The sequence below is a fragment of the Bubalus kerabau genome, chromosome 1 (assembly GCF_029407905.1).
Source record: "Bubalus kerabau isolate K-KA32 ecotype Philippines breed swamp buffalo chromosome 1, PCC_UOA_SB_1v2, whole genome shotgun sequence".
Taxonomy (NCBI): domain Eukaryota; kingdom Metazoa; phylum Chordata; class Mammalia; order Artiodactyla; family Bovidae; genus Bubalus; species Bubalus kerabau.
The window spans coordinates 65,581,913-65,604,072 of NC_073624.1; the positions used below are offsets into that span (position 1 = coordinate 65,581,913).

Sequence of the window (22,160 nt, forward strand, 5' to 3'; positions counted from 1 at the left end):
TTGATTCCCCCTTTTTTAGCTCTACTACACTAACTTAGGCCCGTATTACTACAGTAATAAACATCCCACAGGATCTCCTCGTCTCCTGTTTCTCCACTCCCTACCCCTTGTCCCCAAGTAATTTTATACCCGCTACCAGAATAATCTTCCAACATTCCAACAGTATAGTGCTGAGCATTTCTTGTGTAAAAACCTTTGATGGGCATATGTGTGTTAGTTGCTGAGTCATGTCTGACTCTTTGCGACCCCATGGGGTGTTGCCTGCCAGGCTCCTCCATCCGTGTGATTTTCCATGCAAGAATCCTGGAGTGCGTTGCCATTTTCTTCTCCAGGGGATCTTCCTGACCCAGGGATCAAACCTGGGTCTCCTGCATTGCTGGATGGGTGTATATTACCTGCTAAACAAAGTCCAAATCCTTAGCCTAGTGCCCACTGTTGGTTCTGCTTACCTTATCCCCCCACCTCCCCTGCACGCTGCCATTACGCTGACTCCACGTGAACCAGTTGTGTTACCTGCAGTTCTCTGGTCATACTCTTTGGTTGTTGGTTTACATTTCTAATCGCCTAAGAAAATATGCTGTAAGACAGAAAAATATAGAAAAGAAACAAGACAGAAGAGAATATAAATCAGAAGAAGAAGTCAGGGACTTCCCTGGTGGACCCGTGGTTAAGATGGTACATCTCCAATGCAGGGAACCCGGTTTCAGTCCCTGGTGAGAGAACTAAGATCCCACATGCTGTGGGTGTTCAATGTGGCCAAAAAAAGTCAGCTAGAATTAAAATGCAGATGTGCAAACCGTAAGAGTTAATCCTGGAAGATGAAGACTGATAAATAGTCATGATTTTGTCAGTGGAGAAGTGGTTGTGACTTTAACAAGCAATTTCAGATTGGGGAGTAAAAGCAGGGTTGGAGTGGGTTGTTGAGTGAATGAAAGTAAGGAAGTATAGATGGTAAATATAGACTGATCTTTTAAGAATTTGGATTAAGATGAAAGTGCAGGAAAAACAGGCAAAATGTCTGAATAGATATTTCATCAAAGAAGATCTACAAATAGCCATGAAAAGATGTCCAGCATCATTAACCATCAAGGAAATAAAAACCACAGTGAGATACCACTTCACACCCACAAGGATGGCTGTAATCAAAAACTCAAGGCAATGGCACCCCACTCCAGTACTCTTGCCTGGAAAATCCCATGGATGGAGGAGCCTGGTGGGCTGCAGTCCATGGGGTCGCTAAGAGTCGGACATGGCTGAGCGACTTCCCTTTCACTTTTCACTTTCATGCATTGGAGAAGGAAATGGCAACCCACTCCAGTGTTCTTGCCTGGAGAATCCCAGGGACAGGGGAGCCTGGTGGGCTGTCGTCTATGGGGTTGCACAGAGTCGGACACGACTGAGGCAACTTAGCAGCAGCAACAGCAGCAGCGTGATGTAATTGTACCCTTATAACCTGCTGATAGGAATGTAAAATGGTGCAGCTGCTTTGAAAAACATTTTGGCAGTTCCTTAAAAGGTTAAACACACCCCTAGGTATATACCCAAGGGAAATTAAAACAATGTCCACACAAAAAGCCTGTACATCGTGTTCATAACAGCATTATTCATTATAGCCAAAAAGTAGAAACAATCCATATATCCATCAACTGATGAATGGATAAGTAAAATACTATATTTACCCATACAATGGAATTTTGGATTTTATTCAGTGATTAAAAAGTAGTAAGAGTACTGGGACTTCCCTGGAAGTCCACTGGTTAGGACTCCAGGGCATGGGATTGATCTCTGCTTGGGGAACTAAGATCCTACCTGCTGTGTGATGTGGCCAAAAAAAGAAAAAGTAATAGGGTACTGATACAGTCTACAAAATGGAAGAACCTTGAAAAAATTATGTTAGTGAAAGAAGCCAGTCACGAAAGACCACATACATTTGACCCTTGAACATCGCGGGGCTTGTAACACCAGCCCTGTTCAGTTGAAAATCCACATATAAGCTATATTTGATCCTCTGTGTCCATGACTCCTCCATATCCATAGTTCTGCATCCTCAGATTAAACCAATAGCAGAAAATCCACATGGAAGTGGACCCGTGAAGTTAAAATCTGTGTTGTTCAAGGATCAGCTGTATTTGATGCTTCCATTTATATGAGATGTCCAGAATCAGAGATAGAAAGGAGATTAGCAGCTGCCTAGAGATGGAGTAGGAGAGTTCAGAGGGAAAGAAAAGTGACTGGTAATGGGTATTGGGAGAAGGTAATGGCACCCCACTCCAGTACTCTTGCCTGGAAAATCCCATGGACGGAGGAGCCTGGTAGGCTGCAGTCCATGGGGTCGCTAGGAGTCGGACATGACTGAGCGACTTCACTTTCATTTTTCACTTTTATGCATTGGAGAAGGAAATGGCAGCCCACTCCAGTATTCTTGCCTGGAGAATCACAGGGACGGCAGAACGTGGTGGGCTGCCGTCTATGGGGTTGTACAGAGTCAGAAACGACTGAAGCGACTTAGCAGCAGCAGCAATGGGGTATTGGGTTTCTTTTTGGGGTAATGAAAATGTTCTAAAATTGATTATAGTGATCCAAATACCATTGAAATTATATTTTAAATGGGTTAATTACATGGTATGTGAATTACATCTCAATAAAGCTGTTATTTTTATTTTTTAATATTTTATTTATTTATATTTTTTAATTTGGTTGTGCTGGGTCTTAGTTGTGACATGTGGGATCTAGTTCCCTGACTAGGGATCAAACCCGGGCCCCCTGCAGTGGAAGCATGAAATCTTAGCCACTGGACCACCAGAGAAGTCCCAAGTTATTTTAAAAAGATGGGGAGCAGAGAAATGAGATAAAGGCTGAAAGAAGATAGTGGTAGTGTGGGGAGAATTTTCTTAAAGATGAGAGATACAGAAGCCAAAATGTGAAAAGGTTCATGATCAGTTACTTGATACTTTCCAAATATATGTGTTTATTCATAATCCCTCCTATTCTCTGATTCTGTTGTCTTTGTGCTTCATGTAGTATTCAGCTTCTGATACTTTTTTGTTGTTGTTCCCTTCCTTTTGGAATGGCCTTACTATTTATTTGTTCATCGTACTCACATTCATTAAATAGCTCCAGAATGTGCTAGGACCTATGTAAATAGACTGTTATTTCTTTTATTAAAAAAAAAAAACAAAACCCTTTCTCTTGGTGCCATTTCTTTCTTCAGCTGCTGTTCCATTTCTCTTCTTCGCTGTATATAAACTATCTTGAAAGAATTGTTTTTTTTAAGAGTTATATATACTAGCTGTCTCCAATTTATTTCCTTCCATTATTTCTCTTTTATTATATTTAATATATTATTTAATAACACAAAAGATTACATGTAACTATAAAGCGTATCATGTACGGATATGAGAGTTGGTCTATAAAGAAAGCTGAGCTCCAAACTGATGCTTTTGTACTGTGTTGGAGAAGACTCTTGAGAGTCGCTTGGACTGCAAGGAGATCCAACCAGTCCATCCTAAAGGAAATCATTCCTGAATATTCATTGGAAGGACTGATGCTGAAGCTGAAACTCCAATACTTTGGCCACCTGATGCGAAGAACTGACTCATTGGAAAAGACCCTGATGCTGGATAAGATTGAGGGTGGGAGGAGAAGGGGATGACAGAGGATGAGATAGTTGGATGATATCACTGACATGATGGACATCAGTTTGAGTAAGCTCTGGGAGTTGGTGATGGACAGGGAAACTGTCCTTCAGTTTCCCTGAACTGAAACTGATAAAGCATAATAATAAAGAGGAGCACCTGTGGGCTTCCCTGGTGGCTCAATGGTAAGGAATCCGCCTGCCAATGCAGGAGACGTGGGTTTGATTCCTAATCCAGGAAGATCCCATGTGCCACAACGACTAAGCCTGTGCTCTTGAGCCCAGGAGATACAACAGCTGAGCCCACGAGCTGCAGCTGCTTAAGTCCACACACCCTAGAACCTGTGCTCCACAACCAGAGAAACCACCACAATGAGCGCTCACGCGCTACTACTACTACTAGAGAGTAGACCCTGCTCGCCACAGCTGGAGAAAAGCCCTCGCGGCGGCAAAGACCCAGCACAGCCAGAAAGAAATACAATAATTAAAAAAGAGGAGCACCTGTAAACCCATCTTCCAGCTTAAGAACTAGAATCATTGCCTGTAAATTACGTATACTTAGGAGTTTTTCCCATCCCACTGCCTGCCTCCCTTCTAAAGGTAACTGCTCTTAAATTTTATATTTATCATTCTATTGCTTTTAAAAAATATAGTTTAAAATCATGTTTAATTTGCTTTTTTACATTGTTCTAAGTGCTTTACATATATAATTTAATCCTCATGACAGTTTCATGATTATTTTGCCTGTTTCACAGATGAGAAAAAATGAACTACAGAGAGCTTAATAATCACGTTACTAGTGAATGGCCCAGCTGGGATTTGAACTCAGATCGTTGGCTCCTAATCTGTGCTGTCAACCACTGCTTTATTGTCTTATTGCAACACAGTCTTCTGTTTGTTTCCATTCAGTATTACATCTTCATGATTCATTCATGTTGTATATTTTATTCATTTTTTCCTGTATAATATTTCATTTTGTGAATATACCATAATTTATCCATTCTTCCACCAGTGAGCTTTTGACTATTGCAGGCTTGTTTGTTTTTGCTGTTCCTAACATAGCTGCTCAGAATATTATCATATATGTGGCACAGTTGTGTAAAAATTTCTTTGGAGTTTATACGTAGGAGTGGGGTCTCTTTTTCTTCCTGTATGCATATAAACAAGCTTATAGTTTCTCTCATTGTAAAACAAAACAATGGAAATCTTGCTTGATCCCATTTCTTCTGCCAGTTACTGTCCCATTTTTCTGATCCCTTTTATAATCCACCTTCTTGAAAAAGTAGTTCCTCTAAAATCTCTGCTTCATTAACGTTCCACTCTTTTTCTCAATATTTGCTCTTTTTATTTTTTAATTGTAAAATATATATAACAAAATTTGCCATCTTATACATTTTTAAGTATCCATTGTAATGGTATTAAGTATGATACATTTACATTGTGCAGCCAGTCTCTAGTAGAACTCTTCATCTTGCAGAACTGAAATTACCCCATTAAATGACTCCCCCATTCTCCCCTCCCCCCAAACTATTGGCAACTACTCTTCTACTTTCTATCTTTTATGATTTCTCTAAGTACTTCATATAAATGTAGTCATACAGTATTTGTCTTTTTGTGATTGACTTATATAACTTATCATAATGTCCTCAAAGTTCATCCATGTTGTAACATATATCAAGATTTCCTTGCTTTTAAGGCTGAATAATATTACATTGAATGTGCATACCACATTTTGTGTATCCATTCATCTGTGAGAGATACTTGAGTTACTTCCTTCTTTTGGTTATTGTAAATAGTGTTTCTGTGGACTTGGGTGTATAAATACCTCTTCAGACTCTGCTTTCAGTTCTTTTGGGTATAGTCCCAGAATTGGACTTGCTGGATCATATGGTAATTCTATTTTTAATTTTTTGAGGAATTACCATATTATTTTCCTTAGTGGCTATACCATTTTATGTTCCTACCAGTAGTGCACAAGTTCTGATTTCTCCGAATCCTTGCCAACACTTATTTTCTATTTTTTTGATAGTAGCCATCCTAATGGGTGTGAGAGGTACTTCATTATAATTTTGATTTGTATTTGTTTAATGATTAGTGATGTTGATCATCTTTTCAAGTGCTTATCGGGCATTTGTATATTTTCTTTGGAGAAATACTGAAGCCCTTTGCCCATTTTTAAAGTGGGATTTTTTTGTTGTTATTGAGTTTTAGGGGTTCTTTATATATTTTGGATATTAATACCTTGTCAGGTATATGATTTGCAAATATTTCTCTTTCAGGAAGTGAATTTTTATAAACAAGTTCTACAATGAAAAGAAAAAGCATCTTGATACATAAAAGTTAAAGTTTTTAAAAATTTGTAAAGGGTTTTGAAATTTAATTTTATTTATTTTTGGCTGTGCTGGGTCTTTGTTGCTGCTCAGGCTTTTCTCTAGTTGTGGTGAGTGGGGGCTACTCTCTAGTTGCAGCACACAGGCTTCTCATTGCAGTGACTTCTCTTGTTGCAGAGCACGGACTCGAGACATGCAGGCGTCAGCAGTTGTGGCTTCCTGGCTCTATAGCACAGGCTCAGTAGTTGTGGGTAACGGGCTTAGTTGCTCCTTGGCATGTGGGCTCTTCCTGGCCCAGGGATCAAATCTGTGTCTCCTCCATTGGCAGGCAGATTCTTTACCACTGAGCCACCAGGGAAGTCCTAAAATTTTTAAATCAGAAAGTGTTTAAGACTGCGTGGGTGCTAAGTTGCATCAGTCATGTCTGACTCTTTGTGACCCTATGGATCACCTGTAGCCTTTCAGGCTCCTCTGTCCATGGGATTCTCCAGGCATGAATACTGGAGTGGGTTGCCATGCCCTTCTCCAGGAGATATTTCCCATCCAGAGATTGAATCCACATCTCTTTACATCTCCTTCATTGGGTTCTTTACCATTAGTGCCACCTGGGAAGCCCTATTTAAGACTAAATTCTTTCAAATGTTCAAACAAAATGAAAAGCAACCTATTCAATCTCAATAATAAAATGTGTCCTTGGGGCTTCCCTAGTGGTCCAGTAGTTGAGAATCTACTTTGCAATGCAAGGAACAGTGGTTGGATCCCTGGTCCCGGAAGATATCACATGCTGTGGGGCAAACGAGCCCATCTGCCACAACTACAGAAGCCCACACTCTTGGAGCCCATGCTCTGAAACAAGAGAAGCCACCATGATGAGAAGCCCATGCACGGCAACTAGAGAAGGCCTGCTTGCAGCAATGAAGACCCCACACAGCCAAAAATAAATAAGTATTAAAAAAGACTTGATCTTGGTATATGATCCTTTTAACGTGCTGTTGAATTTGTTTTAGTAGTATTTATTAAGAATTTTTGCATTTATCCTCGTCATGGATGTTGGCCTGTTGTTTTCTTGTAGTATCCTCATTTGGCTTTGGTATCAGGGTAATGTTGGTCTCATGAACTGAGTTTGGGAGTGTTCCCTTCTATTGAGTTTTTTGGAAGAGTTTGAGAATTGGTGTTAATTCTTTGAATGTTTGGTAGAATTCACTTGTGAAGTCATCTAGTCCTGGAGGTTGTCGGTCTCCTTATTAGTCTGTTCAGGTTTTCTATATTTTTTTATTACTAAGACTTGGTAGATCATACATTTCTAGGAACTTATTCGTTGCTTCTAGGTTGTCCAGTTTGATGACATATGATTGTGTCTTATGATCCTCTGTGTTTTTGTGGTATCTCCTCTTTCGTTTTAAATTTTATTTCTTTGAGTCCTCTTTTCTTTGTAAGTCTAGCTAAAGGCTTGTCAATTTTATCTTTTTTTAAAAAACTAACGCTTAGTTTCCCGTTGTCTTTCTATTCCTGATTTTATTTATTTTTCTCTGATCTTTGTTATTTCCCTCTTTCTTCTAACTTTGGGCTTAATATGTCCTTCTTTTTCTTGAGGTAGTTTGAGATTTTTTTTCTTTTTAACATGGGCATTAACTTCCCTCTGTGCTCTATTTTTGCTGCATCCCTTGAGTTTTTGTATGTTGTGTTTCCATTTTTGTTTCAAGATTTTTTTTTATTTCTTCTCTGACCCATTGGTTGTTCAGGGGTGTGTTTAATTTCCACACATTCGTGAATTTTCCAGTTTTCCATCTGTTATTTATTTCTAGTTTATACCGTATTGGTCAGAAAAGATACTTGGTATAGTTACGATATTTTTAAATTTACTGAGACTTTTTGTGACCTCCTGTGCTCTATCCTGGAGAATGTTGCAGGTGCACTTGAAGATGTAATCTATTATTTTTAGATGGAAGACTATATATGTCTGTTAAGTTATTTGATCTAAAGTATAGTTCAAGTCCATTGTTTCTACATTGATTTTCTGTCTGGGTGATCTATTCATTATTGAAAGTGGGATATTGAAATCCTCTGCTATTATTGTATTGTCTGTTTCTCCCCTCAGATCTGTTAATATTTGCTTAATATTTTAGGTGTTCTTAATATTTTAGGTGCTCTGATGTTTAGGTCCTCTTAATATTTTCAGTTTAGTCCAGTTGTTCAGTCGTGTCTGACTCTTTGCGACTCCATGGACTGTAGCATGCCAGGCTTCCCTGTCCATCACCAATTCCCAGAGCTTGCTCAAACTAATGTCCATCAAGTCAGTGATGCCATCCAACCGTCTCATCCTTTGTCGTTCCCTTCTCCTCCTGTCTTCAATCTTTCCCAGCATCGGGATCTTTTCCAGTGAGTCGGTTCTTTGCATCAGGTGGCCAAAGTATTGGAATTTCAGCTTCATCATCAATCCTTCCAGTGCTGTGAATCCTTTTGATGAATTGACTCTCTTATAATCATATAATTATTTTCTTTGTCTCTTGTTACAGTTTTTGACTTTTTTTCCCCCTGATATAAGTATAGTTATCCTTGCTTTATTTTGGTTTCCATTTGTATGGAATATCTTTTTCCAGCCCTTCATTTTGTTCTTATGTGTGTCCTTGTAGCAAAGTGAGTCTTTGTAGGCAGCATAAACATCAGGCCTTTTTTTTTAATGCACTCAGCCACTCTTCACTCTTGCCTTTTGACTAGAGAGCTTAATCTGTTTACATTTAAAGTAATTATAACTCAGTAAGGACTTATTATGGCAACCCACTCCAGTATACTCACCTGGGAAATCCCATGGATAGAGCAGCCTGGTGGGTTACAGTCCATGAGGTTGCAAACAGTTGGACACCACTTGAGCGGCTAACACACACTAAGGACTTATTACTGCCATCTTGGTAATGGTTTTCTGGCCATCTTGTAGTTCCTTTCTTCCTCTCCTCTCTTACTGTCTTATTTTGAAATTGGTGATTTCTGATATGATGTACTTTGATTCCCTTCTCTTTATCTTACGTATATCTATTATAGGTTTTTGATTTGTTACCATCAAGCTCACCTGAAACATGTTACAGGTGTGACAATCTATTTTTAAGCTGATAACAACTTAAGTTTGATTGCATACAAAATCTACCCTTTTACCTCCCCCCATTTTATGTTTTTCATATCACAGTTTACATCCTTTTATATTGTGTATCCATTAACAAATTACTGTAGCTGCTGCTGCTGCTAAGTCGCTTCAGTCGTGTCCAACTCTGTGCGACCCCATAGACGGCAGCCCACCAGGCTCCCCCGTCCCCGGGACTCTCCAGGCAAGAACACTGGAGTGGGTTGCCATTTCCTTCTCCAACGCATGAAAGTGAAAAGTGAAAGTGAAGTCGCTCAGTCGTGTCCGACTCTTAGCGACCCCATGGACTGCAGCCTACCAGGCTCCTCCATCCATGGGATTTTCCAGGCACAAGTACTAGTATTCTAAATCTATGTTTACCTTTATCAGTGTGTTGTGTATTTTCATGTTATTAGTTAGTATCCTTTCTTTTCAGATTGAAGAATTCTTTTCAGCATTTCTTGTTAAGGCAGGTTAAGTGGTAGTGAACTCTCAACTTTTGTTAGGGAAAGTATTTCACCTTCACCTCTGAAGGACAACTTTGTTGGGTAAAGTATTTCTTGTTTTGCATTTTTTTTTCTTTCAGCATTTTGCATATATCGTCCCATTCCCTCTTGGCGTGCAATATTTCTGATGAGAAATCAACTCGTAGCCTTATGGAGACTCTCCTGTATGAGAGACATTCTTTTTTTCTGACTTTAAAAAAAAAGTTTTTTGTTTATGTGTTTATTTTTTTGACTGCAGTGGGTCATTCATTGTTGCTGCGAGTAGAGGTTAGTTCCTTTAGTTGGGGTGCGTGGGCTTTTAATTGCAGTGGCTTCTCTTGTTGCAGATCGTGGGCTCCAGGGTGTGCAGGTTTCAGTAGTTATGGTACCTGGGCTTAGTTGCTCTGTGGCATGTGGGATGGTTTTACTGTAATCCATCTTGGAGAAGGTCATTTTGGATTGGCATTTTGAAGTGAACTTTTAGCTTAATGAACCTGGATGTCCACACCTCTCCCCACATTTGAGAAGTTCTCAGCCATTACTTTTTGAATAAGCTTTCTACCCCTTTCTCCCTCTCTTCTTCTGTGACTCCAGTGGTGTGTGGATTGTTTCTGTTAATGTGCCCTGTAAGTCCCATAGGCTTTCTTCATCCCTCTTCCTTCTGGCTTTGTTTTGTTTCCTTCTGGCTGGATAATTTCAAATGATCTCTCTTCAGGCTCACTGATTCTTTCTTCTGCTTGGTCTAGTCCATGGTACTTTTAAGTTGACAGATCCAACTAGTATCTTGTTTGTTTGTTGTCTTTTATCTTATGTAACCTCTTAGTGGCGTTGCTAGAGGTGACCATTCCCCATTTCTTGAATCGCCGTCTTTTGTTGCTTCTGGTAACACCACCTTCTTGGGTCTTGCCCTTTCCTCCTCCTCTTTTGACCTTCTTGTCAATTACCCTACTCAGTTTCTGAGTATTTTTAGTTCTTTTTTTTTTTTTTTTTGAGTATTTTTAGTTCTTTAGGCTTTGTTGCCCTCTCTCTAAATATACCTTCTTCCTAAATTTCACTTATTACTATGCTAATAGGTTTACCGATAATTACTAGATCAGACTTCTCCTCTGTGTATCCAACTTCTTAATTGGTATTTTTTCCTAGAAGTCTCACAAATTATTAAAATTAATGTATTCAAAATGTGATGATTGCTTTGTAGTCCTCAAATTGGCTCTGCCCCCCATCTCTATAGTAGTAGTGAATGATACCACCATCCATCCAGTTACTCAAGCTAGACACTATACTTTCCCACGTCTAATTTATTATATAAGCTAACTGTCCATCTTTATAGCCATCTCTCCAATTACAGGCTATATTGTCTCTGGTTTGGACTATTACGGTGACCTCCTAATTGAGCTTGCCACTTCAACTCCTGTCTTACTCTTGTTTACTCTTTCCATAGTAGCCAGAGTAGTATTTTGAAAACCTAGATCAGATCTTATAACTTCTCTCTTACATAAAATTATTCACTGTCTGTAGGGTTGAATGAAAGCCAGACACTTTAAGACAGCCTGAAAATTTGTACCTACACCTTTATCCTATACACAAGTGTCACTGGCCTTCTGTTTCTTTCAGATTCAGTTGAAAATCTCACTTTGTGTCTTTTGCACGTTTTTCTTTCTGGAATGATCTTTCATTTCATTCTCTGAATGACTGGTTTCTGCTTATCCTTGAAGTCTCACTTAAATGTCACCTTTCCGACTATAATAACTAAAGTAGGTCACAGCCTTCTGATCTTTTTTTCCCCCAGCCCATTTATCACACTCGGTAATTATACAGTTACTTTGCAATTATTTGATTAATGGCTGTATCTCTGCTAAATGCTGAATTCTGTTAGGACCAAGACCATCTCACATCTTTGTCTCTAGATCATCTTTAAGTCAGGGTTTTGCTCTTGGTACCTGACATAGTGCCTGGTATTCTAAAGTGGGCATGAAGTATTCGTTGAACGAATGAATGTGAGCTCCTTTCATATTTCAAGCACTATGAGAGCTTCTGTTGTTCAGTCTCTCAGTTGTGGCTCTTTGCGACCCCATGGACTGCAGCACGCCAGGCTTCCCTGTCCTTCAGCATCTCCCAGAGCTTGCTCAAACTCATGTCCATTGAGTTGGTAATGGCATCTAACCATCTTGTTCTCTGTCGTCCCCTTCTCCTCCTGCCTTCAATCTTTCCCAGCATCAGGGGCTTTTCTAATGAGTCAGCTCTTCGCATCAGGTGGCCAAAGTATTGGAGTGTCAGTTTCACCATCAGTCCTTCTAATGAATATTCGGGGTCGATTTCCTTTAGGATTGACTGGTTTGATCTCCTTGCAGTCCATGAGACTCGTAAGAGTCTTCTCCAACACCACAGTTTGAAAGCATCAATTTTTTGGCACTCAGCCTTCTTTATAGTCAAACTCTCATATGTATACATGACTACTGGAAAAACCATAGCTTTGACTAGATGGACTTTGGTGGCAAAGTGATGTCTCTGCTTTTTAATACACTGTCTAGGTTTGTCACAGCTTTTCTTCCAAGGAGCAAGCGTCTTTTAATTTCATGGCTGCAGTCCCCGTCTGCAGTGATTTTGGGGCCCAAGAAAATGAAGTCTGTCCCTGTTTCCATTTTTTCTCCATCTATTTGCCATGAAGTGATGGGACCAGATGCCATGATCTTAGTTTTTTGAATGTTGAGTTTTAAGCCAGCTTTTTCCACTGTCCTCTTTCAGTTTCATCAAGAGGCTCTTTAGTTCCTCTTTGCTTTCTGCCATTAGAATGGTGTCATCTGAGGTGTCACTTCAAATTAGTATCTGAGGTTATTGATATTTATCCCAGTAATCTTGATTCCATCTTGGCTTTATCCAGCCTGGCATTTCGCATGATGTACTCTGCATATAACTTGAATAAGCAGGGTGACAGTATACAGCCTTGATGTACTCTCTTCCCAATTTTGAACCAGTCTGTTGTAGAATTCTACGTATTGCCTTTTGACCTGCATACAGGTTTCTCAGGAGGCAGATGAGGTGGTCTGATATTCCCTTCTCTTTAAGAATTTTCCACAGTTTGTTGTGGTCCACATAGTCAAAGGCTTTGGCATAGTCAATGAAGCAGAAGTAGATGTTTTTCTGGAATTCCCTTGTTTTCTCTAAGGTCCAACAGATGTTGGCAATTTGATCTCTGGTTCCTCTGCCTTTTCTATGTCCAGCTTGTACATCTGGAAGTTCTTGGTTCACATACTGTTGAAGCCTAGCTTGAAGGATTTTGAGCATGACCTTGCTAGCATGTGAAATGAGTGCAATTGTGCAGTAGTTGAACATTCTTTGGGCATTGCCTGCTTTATTTGTATGTATTTTAATCCTCACACTAATCATATTATACAGTTGCTGTTACTGTCTGCATTTTGCAGGTAAGGTTAAGCAGCTTACCAAAGTCACACAGCTCACACATGGCAATAGTAGAATTAAACCTCAGTCTTTTAATTTTTGAGCCTGTGTTTTAACTACTTTCTGCTAGTTAATGGGCTCTATAGACAAGAACTAACGCTTTTTGAAAAAACATTTAGTGAACATTGATTCATTCCTTACTCAATTGCTAATTGAATAGTGAAATAATTGAGTGCTTATATCAAAACCGAATCTTATTTTTTTTCTTATTTGTAACATAAAGATCTTACATTACAAATGAAAATTATATTCTTTGTTGTTCCAAATTTAATTAATACTAAACCATTATTTTACATTTACAGAATTTGTAGATTGGTATGGCTAGGCATGCTAACATTTTACCCTGGCCTCCACTTCAGCCGTCAAATACTTGCCTAACCCTTAAAGACTGTTGGGGTTTGAGGGTTTCAGTTTGAAGCATCCTTCTTCTCCACTCCAGTTGAGAAATAAGAAAAACGTTTGACAAATGGAAATAAAACCAACACCTTTATTACTGATAAAACTGATATTCAAGACGGTACCTCCTATCTGTGGGCCAGTGAATTTTCTAATACTGCCAGAATTAGGCAGATTATTCCACCTAGGTGCAAGCAGTGATCAGAACCAAACCAAACAGAAAGCTATGGTCCTCCCTTGTGAGGCAACCCCTGTGAACCTCACCAGTGTGTAAGGTAAAAAAGCTTGTTACATTCAGCTTGTTGCAAAGCTGAATGCCTGCTCCCTTCAGGCAGCTGTGCCCCCAGAGCAGAGCTGCCTGCCCGCCAGGGATGGTTTGCTGATGTCTGTCTATTCACATGGAAGGGCGCAGTGCAGTGGGCAGTAAGTGATTCCCCCAGTGAGGGTGATGATCGGATTCCTCAGTTTAGTTCCATTTTCACATACCAGACCAGTGCTTAAATCTAGTAGATTTTTAAACACTGTGCATTTGTTTGTCTTGGGCTCTGTTGGGTCTTCATTGCTGCACACAGGCTTTCTCTAGTTGTGAGGAGCAGAAGCCGCTTTGTTGTGGCGTGCAGGCTTCTCATTATGGTTTCTTGTTACAAAGCACGGTCTTTAGGTTCAAAGGCTTAGTTGTCCCACGGCATGTGAAATATTAGTTCCCCAGCCAGGGATCGAACCATGTCTCCTGCATTGCAAGGCAGATTCTGAATCACTGGACTACCCGGGAAATCCCTAATCTAGTAGAATTTTTGATGATTTTTGAAATTTTTTATTTATTTAAATGGAAGGATAACTGCTTTACAGTATGGTGTTGGTTTCTGCCAAACATCAACATGAATCAGCCATAGGTATACATATGTCCCCTCTTTCTTGACCCTCCTTCCCTCCTCCTCCCCATACCACCCCTCTAGGTTGTTACAGAGCCCCAGTTCGAGTTCCCTGAGTCATACAGCAAATTCCCATTGGCTATCTATCTTTCATATGGTAATATTTGTTTCCACGTTACTCGCTCCATACTCTTTCCACTCTTTCCTTCCTCCCTCTCCCACGCTCATGTCTATAAGTCTGTTCTTTGTGTCGTGTCTCCATTGCTCCCCTGCAAATAATTTCATCAGTAGCATCTTTCTAGATTCCACATATATGTGTTAGTATATGATATTTGTTTTTCTTTCTGAGATACTTCATTCTGTATAATAGGGTCTAGGTTCATCCACCTCATCAGAACTGACTCAAATGCATTCCTTTTTATGGCTGAGTAATATTCCATTGTATGTATACACAACAGCTTCTTTATCCATTCATCTGTAGATAGACATCTAGCTTGCTTCCATATTGTAAATAGTGTTGCAGTGAACATAGGGGTACTTGTGTCTTGGCTTCCTCAGGGTATATGCCTAGTAGTGGGATCGTGGGTAGTACAAGGGTGAAGAAGAGGAATGCTGATATTAACAACTGGCTAGTTGTTAATTAAGGACACCACTGAACGCAACTGTCAGGAGTAAGCCTAAGCAAAGATAGAGAGGAAGGGAAAAAAATGGAAGAAGAATGGAGAGGAGTAAGATAAGAGAGGATGGAGACTAGAAAAAGAGAAGAAGTGAGGGGCAGTAGAGGGTTGCCTCTAAACTATAAGTCTGTTATTCTCATTCTAAATTTTCTTTCAGTTTCACCTCTAAAGGATAACAAAAGTAAGCAGGAACCTGAGATTCTGCTCTGTAAGTTCTATCAAAACTATTTTGAAATAAGGAGAGAGGAAAATAGCTGTTTTGTTTTAGTAAATCAGCCTAAAAGAATAGGGATTTCCCCTTTTTCTATATTGTTAATGGATTAAGCATGCTGTGGCTGTTCTGTAAATAAAGTCTTGATGTGGATATGGGTACTAGATCTTACAGAACCTCCACATTACTATCCAGGAACTAGATAGAACTTACAGAAGTTTCTCTTCTTCTTTTGGAGACCTTATCCCTTTGTTTATAATTGGCTTTTGGTTTTCAGTTCTTACTTTGGCAACCAGTCCTTACTTCCACCCCTTACCTCCAACTTCTGCCTCATTCCCAATTGTGATTTAAACCATGAATTGGATAAACTAGGTTAACACTTTCCTGAGGACGAGTTCTACTCAGATCACTGTCTTTTTTGAGATTCAAGATATGTTAGAAACTATGAGAGTGTGGGTCCAGTAGTCAGGCTGTATGGACTCAAGTGTTTTAACATTCTACCCTAGTTTTTTAAAAAAAAGTATGTCAGACTTGAAGAGACTTTTGTTTTTAAATAGATAATAGATGTATGGACTTGTTATAAAATATAAAAGGTTCAGACAAGTATAAAGGAAGCAAATAAAAAGTCTGTTTTCAGTCCATCCTCCATATACCTAGTTTGTCTTTCTAGTGGCCATCGTTATTAACTGCTTCTTGTGTATCTTTCTAGAGATAGTTCTATGTATATTATATCAAACTTTGAAAAATTATTTCCAAAGTCCTTTGTGATTTTTAAAAATAAGCATAGATAAAGATTAAACTTGATATAGTTCATGGGGGGCTAGGTGGTTGCATATATACATTTTATTTTGATCTGAAGATAGACTAGGCACGTATACCTTTCATATTCTTGGGCTAGGCTACTTCCTTCAAATGTGTAGTGTTGCCAGTATTTATTGTTTGGTGAAACAAAAATATTTCTCTAATGACCACAGGAACAGAATATTTTCATGACTTTGAGATTTTAGGCCTTGATGAAACCAGACCCTTAATCTACCAATCTAAGAATTCTTTCTGTGGGTAGTATAAGGGTGAAGAAGAGGATGCTGGTGTTTCCTAACTTCTAAGGGTTTGTGATCTCTGTACGTCTTACCAAAATGAAATTGTGTCAAATGATGAAAATAGAATAAAAGACAAGGGAGGACAGAATAAACTCTAGGCAGACATTATCTTTTCCTTCATCTTTTCTCTAAGGCAACCGTTTTGTGGAAGAGAGCCACGTACACCTCTCTGCAAGCTCTGTTACCCTTTTCCACTTTGCAGTTCCTTCTTCCACCATATCTCCTCCTGAACAGCTGACCCACCAGCTAGGCTGAATAGTGGAGGGATTTTGTTATGCAGAGTCGCACTCCATGGGGACTCAGTTGTGTCCCAGCCATGTTCTGCCTAAGCAGTTGGTTGTCATGTTCAGACAAGCCGCTTAACCTTCAAAGCTCCTTTTCCTGTCCTGGAAGTTAAACTTTTTGCCTGTGTTTCCTGGTACATACGAGATGTTGCCACACTGACGTGTACCTACACACTGATGGCATAGTTGGTTATTCCTTGGGATACAGGCATGGGCTTTTGCTGCCTGAAAGGGCTGTGCCCCCCATAGAACTGTCCACATATTTCAGTTGAGGGCTCTTGCTCTGGTCAGTCTATGTAAGCACCAGTCTTATGTAGGTTTTACTCTTAACTTATTTGGGTCACGGTTCAAATGCCTTTGTTTCTTAAATGTTCTACTTTGGACTCGACATTACCTATTCCCAGGGAACTTAGAACTGTCCTCTTCTCAGAAGGGAGACAAAAGGAGGTAGGGTCATGTAAGAACTGTTTTACTCAGCTCTCTGCACCGGTTTGGATACTGTCAGTCTTAGGGTTTCCATTACTTGGTTCTGCTTAATAAAAAGTGAAGTGACATACCAAAGGGAATGTTGAAATAAAATTAAGACTCAGTTTCTAAGTTTTAGAAGGAAACTAATAACATATTCCCTGCTCTACTTCACAGAGTTGTTGGGAAGAGCAAATGAAATCATAAATGTTATAGGACTTAAGATACTGGTTAATCATCAGACAAAAAGATAGAGTACAAAATTCTGCATCATGTGCCTAGAGGAGTGAGGAGGTTCTTTTTCCAGTCTTGAAGAAAGCAGAGTTTCTCAAGAGTTTCTGAGTACGTACGTATCCCCTTGCACCTGAGTCTTTAAGGTAGAATGGTTTGTTCATCATTCAGGGCCCCAAAAGGAAACAGATGGCATACCCAAGCAGAGTAATTTGAGAAAGATGTAATAAAGGGACTATTTACAAAGAGACTTAGGGAAACCAGTGAGAGCGAGCAGAGTACCCTATGGCCAGCAATTACAGAGCCTATGTTACTCTAGATCTAAAGGGGGAAGGAACTGAGGGAGATTGCCAGAATCGAAGAGCAGCTGTATGGAGAGAACTTTGGGCGCCAGTAGCAGTATGCAGTCAAATCACGGTATTCTGGCAGGGGAAGGAGCTAGGAAAAGAAATATTCTGATCTCCTCCTCCTCCTGCCCTTTGATATCCTGCTGGTGTGTATCTGGTTCACAAACCCAACTGGAATCCACAGGACAGGGGAGCCTGTTCATACACTCTTTATGGTCAGCTTCCTAGCCACAAAGCAAGGTGGACAGGAGTGGCAGGCAGATCTGGAAGGGCGCATGGATGGATCCTTTGGCAATAAGTTTGATTGTTTTATTAACTGAGGATTCTTTAGTTATTTTGAGTTAGGGTTTGAAAATGTCGATTTTATACCTAAGATCTCGTTTGAGTATCACCTGGTATGAATGTGAGTAACTCCCCCTGGCATTAAAGGAATGTGGAAAACAGATTACTGTTATAGCGGTAAGAGCCGTGAAAGAGAAGCGGGGAGGAGATGAGCTGGAGGTGTCAGGCTTACTTGAGCTGAGAGGAAGTAGTGAAAGTGCTGAGAGTCATGTTTTAAGACCAGGTATGTTGGGCAGATCTGTGGTGTGGGTTCTCTGGCCTAGGCTCTGCATGTTGCAGAGCGACCTTTCTGTTGTTATTGTCTTTTGATAATTTTATTCATTCATTTTTGGCTGTGCTGGTTCTTCATTGCTGCAAGGGCTTTCTCTCAATGTGGCGAGCAGGGGCTACCCTCTAGTTGTTTTGCACGGGCTTCTCGTTGTTTGGCCTCTCTTGTTGCGGAGCACGGGCACGGTCTCCAGGGCCAATGGGCTTCGTTAGTTGCAGCATGTGGCCTCAGTAGCTGTGGCTCCCGGGCTCTGGAGCACAGGCTCAGTAGTTGTGGTGCACAGCCTTAGTTGCTTCTTGGCATTTGGGGTCCTCCTGAATCAGGGATCGAACCTGTGTCTCCTGCATTGTCAAGTGGATTCTCTACCACTGAGCCAACAGGGAAGCCCCTCGTTTTGTTTTTAATGTTACTGTTTTCTTTTTTTCCAGAAGGAAGGATGATTGAAAATACTCCTTTTTTGTTCTGATATGATATAATGTCTAATTCATATTTTTACTTGAATTTCAATAAAGTATGTTAATTTTAAGACTTCTCTACCTGTAAATGAAGTAGGGTGATGCCAACTTAAGCTGAGTCCTGTGCTAGGTCATGCTAGCCTGTAGGATGTTTTCAGTGGTTGGAATGTCCTCTCCTCTCCACCCATCTCTATGAAAATTTTTTTTTAATTATTCACTTCTTTGTTTGACTGTGCTGGAACTTTGTTGCTGTACATGGGCTTTCTCTGGTTGTGGTGAGCAGGGGCTGCTCTCCAGGTGCGGTGCGCAGGCTTCTCATTGCAGTGGGTTCTCTTGTTGTGGAGCATGGGCTTTCAGTAGTTGTGGCTCCCAGACTCGAGCATGCAGGCTTGAGTGCACGGGCTTAGCTGCTTCGAGGCATGTGGGATCTTACCAGACAGGGGATTGAACTCATGTCCCCTGCATTGGCAGGCAGATTCTTAACCACTGGACCACTGGGGACGTCTCTCTGTGAAATTTTTATAACAGCTTTATTGAGATAAAATTCCCATGGTGTACAATTCACCCATTTAAATGGTACAATTCAGTGGCTTTTTGTATATTTGCAGAGTCATGCATCCATTACCATACTTTTAGGGCATTTTCGGTACCAACCCCCCAAAGAAACCTCACTCACACAGCCATCACTTCCCAGTGCTTTCATTATCGCCCTCTCCTAGCCATAGGTAATCACTCATCTACTTTCTGTTTCTAAAGACTTGCCTGTTCTACACACTTCATATAAATGGAATCATATAATTGGTGGTATTTTGTGATTGCCTTCTTTCACTTAGCATGTTTTCAAGGTTCACATCATAGCATGTATCTGTATTTCTTTCCTTCTTAATGACTAATAGGCTCATATGTGGATGTACCACATTTTATTCACCCATTTATCAGTTGATAGACATTTGTGTTCACTTTGGGCTATGATAATGCTGCTACAAAATTCTTGTACAGGTTTTGTGTTGGACACATGTTTTCAGTTCTCTTGGGTACATACGTAGGAATGGAATTGATGAGTCATGTGATAACTCTGTGTTTAATTATTTTAGGAACAGCCAAACTGTCTTCCAGAGCAGCTGCATCATTTTACATCCCCACCAGTCGTGTACAAGGGTTCCAGTTTCTTCACAGCCTCACCAACACTTGTTATTTTTTATTGTAGCCATCAAAGTTACTTTTGATTAAAGCCATAATCTTTTTATTATAGCCATTCTAGTGGATATGAAGTTGTATCTCATTATGATTTTGGTTTGATTTTCCCTATGGCTCCCTTTTAAAAGTTTACCCTCCTACTCATTTTTCAAGGTAAAACCCAAAACATTTTCTTTGAGAAACTTTTCCCTCAGGAATTGTTTTTTCTTTCATGTTCTCATACCATTTTTCTTGGATCCCCATAAAAAGCACACACATTTTGTTCTGCTAGTTATCTAGGTTGTATGCTCTGGTTTGTGAATTACTTAGTGGCTTCTTGTGAAAGTGAAGTCACTCACTTGTGTCCGACTCTTTGTGACCCTATGGACTGTAGCCTTCCAGGCTCCTCCGTCCATGGGATTTTCCAGGTAAGAATACTGGAGTGGGTTGCCATTTTCTTCTCCAGGGCATCTTCTCGACCCAGGGATCGAACTCAGGTCTCCTGCATTGTAGGCAGACCCTTTAACCTCTGAGCCACCAGGGAATCCCAATGGCTTCTTGTGGGTATGTGTTTAAATTTATTATGAAATATTTCACTTATACATTTATTCACCTGTGAGTCCCCACTGCATCAAGCAGAGCTTACACATATTCGGCATTCATATATTTATTGAATGATTCAAATAATGCAAAGGGCCTCATGAGTGAATATGAAGAGGATTGATACTTTGCAGGGAAAGTGGACTTTATTAGGAGAAATGAGAGAACTCAGGAAATAATGTATTTTTAGATAAAAATGATCAGATGTGTTACATGTCCCAGAGACCACTGGTTCCAGAAACTTGCCTTGTGGAACATCAATATCCATATTGTAATAGGAATTTTGATATCAGGCCACTGAATTTTGTATCTGTGAGACTTTCTTAGGGGTTTATTAAGATGATACACAGTTACTATTAGCAAACCCCCTAAATTTGTTTTACTCCTTTTAGTAAATATCCATGCATATATTCTGTGCCCGGAACTTAGCTGGGCACTAGACATGGGGTGGAGTTTTCTCTGGCTCTGGTGATAATAAAGTTAAGGGCTCAGGATGGGGATGACTTTGATAGCAAATGAATGGATACAGGGTTTGTGAATTTTCTTAAACCAGGCAAAGTGAACAGTTGATCTGAGAACCTTATTTTCAGAATAAAGACAGTGTTTTACTTGCATTAGATTTTAATTAGCAGGTAACTCATCTGAGTGGATCATTCTCTTAAAGATCTGATGAAAACTTAGTGATTGGAAAGTAGGCTTTGAATCTCTGCTACCATTGTGATCTCTTGCAAGAGAGCAGAAGGAAGACACACTCTTGTCTCCTGGTTTCCTGTAACTCAGCAAGACAGGAAACATAAAGTTCCTGCTACAGGAAGAGGGGAGTTTGCTTTTTCTTTTTCTGGATGAAGATGAAGGAGTTATATATTTCTTTATCCCCATGCTATAAGCCCTTCCCCAGATTATCATGCCCCAGAGATTCTTACAGGATATTTTTACAACATAGTTCTCTAATCATCCTTTAAATACCACCCCACCAATCTTTAATCCCACCAGTCTTTAAGAAATTAAAGTCTTTTCAATATTTTATCTTAAAGGTCTCAGGCTTAGTAAAAGAAGAACAAAACAGAAGGAATTGTTTTATCATCTAGACATAAGTAACCATCAAGGTGGTCAGAGAGAGGTAGTTCTCAAGATGGTTAGGACCCACTCACTGCCTGCCTCCTAACCTCATATCTCTTCATGCGCTTTCCATAAAAACATCTCTCCAGAGTTTTCCTGGATCCTTAAGAACTGCTAGGGGAAGCATCAAGTCTCTGAAGACAAATAATAGCTCAATTTGGGTGAGTTATCTATATTCTGAAAGGAAGGATTTTATCCTTTAATTATAGAACAACTTCATTTTTTAAAACAATTCCAACTTCTAAAAGCATAACTGTAACTGAGTTTGCGCTTGCTGTGCGCCGAGCCCTGTGTTCAGTACTCTGTATCCTTTAGCTCATTTGTCCTCCCTTCTCTGCCTTCTTTCAGCTCTCATGTGTGGCTGTTCACTCTGAAGGGGAGTGGTCTCTCTTGGAAGCAACCAAGTCCTCCCCATGCTGGTGTTCCCACACACGTTTTACTGAGAGCTTCAGGCCTCCTGCCAGCCTTGAATTGGCTGCTCTCTGGCATTTGCGTTCCGTCAGTTCACCTTTGCAGTCCAGCCAGTGTTCTGTTTTGCCTTGGTAACCCGTTGCCCATAGGTATCTGAGTTTCACTGGAAGATCCAAAGCCATA

General features: G+C 40.0%; 1 protein-coding gene across 7 annotated transcripts in view; it reads left to right on the forward strand.

Moving 5' to 3' along the window:
* The window catches only part of RBMS2 (RNA binding motif single stranded interacting protein 2), a 78,806-nt gene that overhangs the window by 25,394 nt on the left and 31,252 nt on the right, over positions 1 to 22,160 (forward strand). Inside the window, exon 1 of one of the 7 annotated variants that reach the window (XM_055578194.1) lies at positions 4,095 to 4,234. The exons of the other annotated variants lie outside the window; for them this stretch is intronic. The gene's annotated coding sequence lies outside the window, so the exon portion shown is untranslated. Of the gene's footprint in view, positions 1 to 4,094; positions 4,235 to 22,160 lie in introns of those variants that run through there. 7 annotated transcript variants of the gene reach the window in all.